The 4789-nt window shown below is 46.3% G+C and overlaps 1 long non-coding RNA gene across 1 annotated transcript; it reads left to right on the forward strand.

Annotated features, from left to right (window-relative positions):
• The first annotated feature begins 118 nt into the window (after positions 1-118).
• Positions 119-3790, forward strand: LOC114808171. The gene is made up of 2 exons (XR_003756029.2): positions 119-567; positions 3684-3790. It is a non-coding gene; the product is annotated as an uncharacterized LOC114808171 (long non-coding RNA).
• The last annotated feature ends 999 nt before the right edge of the window (positions 3791-4789 follow it).

Raw genomic sequence — 4789 nt, forward strand, 5'->3', positions numbered from 1 at the left:
CCCAGCAACCCGTCTTCCAATCAAAAGTAAATCGGCTGATGTCACAGAAATTGGCTCAGCCAATCGAGGACGACGTCCCCCCTCCCCCCCCCCCCCCCCCCAAAGCGAGTGCTCAACGTTTGTAAATCTGGAGAGTTGTAGCGAGACAGAACCGGAGCAGCGTTTTGCGTCTGACGGTAGTACAATCTGGGTTTGAATTAGGATGTGGCTGGAGACGAAACCCAGACTAAAGGTGTAACGTCAGACGTGTCGCTTCAACCGCGCTGGCTGCTATAATCCCGAAACCAGGTGGCACGCTATCGAATTAGTACTCCGGGCAAGCACCGGGGCACGGAAAAAGGATGATCTAGATCTCAGAACGTCCCGAGGGGGCAAAGACGATAAGAAAAAGAACCGAAAGTGATTAGCAAACATTTGGGAGGAACTTCTTCTGAGAAGTTCACTTAAGAAAGTATCATTCCACCTAGCGAAACCATTGACAGGGTCGGTTGATGACGTTATAGGCGCTTTTGTTTCCAATTAGAGTATCGGCACAGCGTGTTTCCAGAGCTTTGGAAATATTAAAAGGTGAGCATAAGCGAAAGGTAATCCGGGGCCTCAAATTCAAGGGGCGACCGTTGGATATTGGGACCACTGTTGGGTAAATCATTACTTTTTTATGGTATTTGTTAACCACTTACTTTGTGCCAGGCACTCTTCTAAGCCCCGGGGTAGACACAAGATAACTGGGTTGGACACAATCCCTGTCCCATATAGGGCTCCCTATTTTACAGATGAGGTAACTGAGGCACAGAGAAGTGAAGTGACTTGCCCGAGGTCACACGACAGGCAGGTGGCGGAGTCCACATTAGAACCCAGGTCCTCTGACTCCCGGGCTCGGGCTCTTTCCACTGGGCCGTGCTGCTTCTCTTTTAGGACACATTTATTGGCATCTCCCTAAACAGTCTCCTGATCTCAGCGCCGAGAGCCGAGAAAAGCTACCGATGTCAGTAGGACTTATCAAAAAGGAGGCAGCAAGAGAGGGGAGGAGGAGAAGGAGGAAGAGGAGGGGAAGCAGAAAACGTGGATAATTCATCAACCGCATCCAACCTGATTAGCTTCTCTCTACCCCAGTGTTTAGTTCAGTGCCCGGCACATCATAAGCGCTTAACGAGTACCTTGAAAAAACCCCCAAAGCAAAACTGGATAAACAGTCGGGTATAGATGAGATTTGACTGTATGTTACCCTTCAGTCCCTTCAAGCCCTGCTGTTGGTCTAGTGGAAAGAAAACTGCTCTGGGAATCAGAACATGCAGGTTCTTGTCCCAGTTCTGCCTGCTGGGCTATGCCGTCAGCGGTGAAGTTTTCGGTCCCAAGAACCACCTGAAGTGTTCTGGGCGGTATACAGGCCCAGCAGGGGTCCTGAAAAATAGCTAAGTGGGTGGCAAAGACCACGGCGGCTATCAAAGCAACTGACTGCTGGACACAGGGTTGGCGTTAGGCTGCGGACCCTTGGGCCATAAATGGGCCCTGGAAAGGGTCCCCAAGGGAATCCTGGGGAAAGACAGCATGGATCGCTGGCTCACTCTCCTCCTTGTCTCTGGCCACACACTGTACTACGTCTCCCTGGCTGGGCTTGCCACTGGGGGCTGCTCAATAGGAGCGCTCTGCCTGAATACTGAGAGGGATACATCTCACAATCACCCCTCCAGGTAGCCCCTCAAAAGGCTGCCCTGACGACAGCTTGCTTTCCTCCACAGCTGCAGGGAGAACTGGGCTTACTGTGATTAAAAATGCAGCATCACTTCCAAATGTTAATTGCCCTTAAAGCCTTTCCTCATAAAGTCTTGCCTGGGAACATTAAGCCTTGAAATTGCCATCAAAGACTTTTCGTTGACCATGTGACAAACACGAGGGACAGGAAAAGCAACCTAGCCTAGGGGAAAGAGCACGGGCCTGGGAATCGGAGGAGCTGAGTTCTAATCCTGGCTCCACTACTTGTCTCCTATGTGATCTTGGGCAAGTCATTTAACTTCCCTGTGCTTCAGTTTCCTCATCTATAACTTGGTGATTAAAAACTCCTCCCTCCAATTTAGACTGCAAGCCCCATATAGGACAGGGACTATGTCTGACCCGATCATACGCTTAGTAGAGTTATGGCCACTTAACAAATACCATTGTTATTTGCTTGTTATTTATTGTAATTGAAATGGCTTTCGATGGAACCTAGCATCTGGCATGGGGTTGAAACCCAGTGACTAAAGAGGTGGGCCGGCAGCAGCAAGCGGGGTAGGATGGGAGTTGAGAAATAGACCAAAATTTAGGAGAGGTGATTAATGATCAGCATCGACCTTCAGTTAGAAGTTCTGCAGGAAAGGGAGAAGAAAAGTCAGTTGGTAAAGTAAGACGATGTAAGTGGCATAGAATAACTGATGTGAGTGCGGAGTTAGGCATGAGGTGTTTTCTGAAATTCCTCATGCATGTTGCAAAATGTTTGGAATCAGAACCTCTAAACCTCGAGGTGCCTGAAAAAATTAGGGTAGAGAGGGTAGGCCAACAGCCCAACTGATTATTTAGACCTAAATCTAATATGATTTGTGGACAATTCCCCCTCAGAATTTTTTTTAAATGTATGTGATTTCTTCAGCACAGATTTAGTAATCCTGACCCTTTCACCTTGTTTCTTATAGATTCCAGGGTGGGTTATGAAACTCAAATACCCCCTAAAGTAAAAGAGATGGACAATTGCTATTCAAAGTAAAAGTCTGTTTTCCTTTGGATACGGAATGTGGGCACACGATTCAGAAAATTTGCCTTAGTTTCAAAAAGATTTAGGTACATTACTGCCTTGACTCTCTGATCATGAAATAGCTAAATCATCATTTACTCGAGGACCTGCTTTATAGAGCTGTGTCCCAATTTTTGTTTATGTAAGTAGAGGAAGGCAGTTGATTAATTCCATGATTTAATTTTGATTGAACTCAGATTTCTAATTCTGCCTCTGCCTCACAACAAGCTCGTCATGGGCAGGGGAAGTGTCTGTTTACTGTTATATTGTACTCTCCCAAGTGTTTAGTACAGTGCTCTGCACACAGTAAGCGCTCGATAAATATGATTGAATTGAATGAATGAATGTATGTACTGTGGTATTTGTTAAGTCCTTACTATGTGCCAAGCACTGTACTAAGTGCTGGGGTAGATACAATGCAATCAAATCAGATCAGATCCAGTCCCTGTCCCACATGGGGCTCCCTACTTTTACTTTAATTTCCACCACTCCTTAACTAAGACTGTATCAAAACAATTTGATCGGTTGCACAGAGCTGTTCGCATGGCTGCACAAATTTGCAGATATGTAAACTGTTGATATAACTTTGGTGGCACTGAAAATTTCCCTTGGAAACTCAACTCGACAGCCTCCTGTAGACTTCACTTATTCACATACGCCCATCCGTAGCACTTATGTATGTGTATGTGTGAATATACATGAGTATATATACGCATATGAAATATATATATTTTCATTCTTCGATGATGCCACTGATGGTGAAATCTGCCTGTGAGTGCATGTGTGGCTGAAAAGGCCCAAGTGGGATTCACAGTCCCGGCCACACTGTGCACACAAAAGGGCAACTCTTTTGCACCCCATTTGCAGTTCCTGGAGCTGTTTTCTCTTCTGCCTCCTATCTCTCTTTCCTTACCAGGCGTCTTCTCGAAAAAAGCCAATCGCCCCTCCCGAGCCAAGGAAACAAAAATAGAAAGAATACCAAGAAATACTTGCACCAACTAAAAGACCAAAATGGTTTGCCTATCCTGCTGCCCTTCCTCTGCCTAGATCTGGCTCTAGTTCTGGCTCCAGGTACGCAGTGGGCCAGTCAGGGGAATGGCCAGGGACCAAAGATAGGCAAAGTGGGAGAAAGTTTTGTGTGCTACTGGAATATAATAATAACTGTGGCATTTGTTAAGCACTTACAATGTGCCAAGCACTATAAGAAGCGCTGGGGTAGATAATCGTGTCCCACATGGGGCTCAGAGTCTAAGCAGGAGAGAGAACAGGCATTGAATCCCCTTTGCAGATGAGGGAAACAGGCATTGAATTCCCTTTGCAGATGAGGGAACTGAGTCACAGAAAAGTGAAGTACCTTGCCCAAGGTCACAAAGCAGACTAATGGTGGAGCCGGCATTTGAACCCAGGTCCTCTGACTCCCAGGCCCATGTTCCTTCCACTAGGCCACGGCTGCTTCTCATTCTGGTAACGCTCTGAGTTGCATAGCTCTGACTCAGGAGATCAAATTCCCTAATGCATAAGCTACTATGGTAGTATTCGGATATTATTCAATAATAATGAATAATAATAATAATAATAATAATATAATGATGGTATTCATTAAGCGCTTCCTATGTGCCAAGCACTGTTCTAAGCACTGGGGTAGATACAAGGTAATCAGGTTGCCCCACATGGGGCTCACAGTCTTAATCTCCATTTTACAAATGAGGTAACTGAGTCACAGAGAAGTTAAGTGACTTGCCCAAAGTCACACAGCTGATAAGTACACATTCCTGCTCTCAGATGCTACACAGGTAATACAGCGTGAAGCAGCATGGCCTAGCGGATAGAGCACGGGTCTGGGAGTCAGAGGTCACGGGTTCTAATCCCAGTTTTGCCACTTGTCTGCTGAAGGACCTCAGGCAAGTCCCTTCACTTCTCTGGGCCTTAGTTATCTCATCTGTAAAATGGGGATTGAAACTGGGAGACCCATGTGGGACGGGGACTGAGTCCAACCTGATAAATTTGTATCTACCCCTGTGC

Source organism: Ornithorhynchus anatinus, chromosome X5 (genome assembly GCF_004115215.2).
Source record: "Ornithorhynchus anatinus isolate Pmale09 chromosome X5, mOrnAna1.pri.v4, whole genome shotgun sequence".
NCBI classification, from domain to species: domain Eukaryota; kingdom Metazoa; phylum Chordata; class Mammalia; order Monotremata; family Ornithorhynchidae; genus Ornithorhynchus; species Ornithorhynchus anatinus.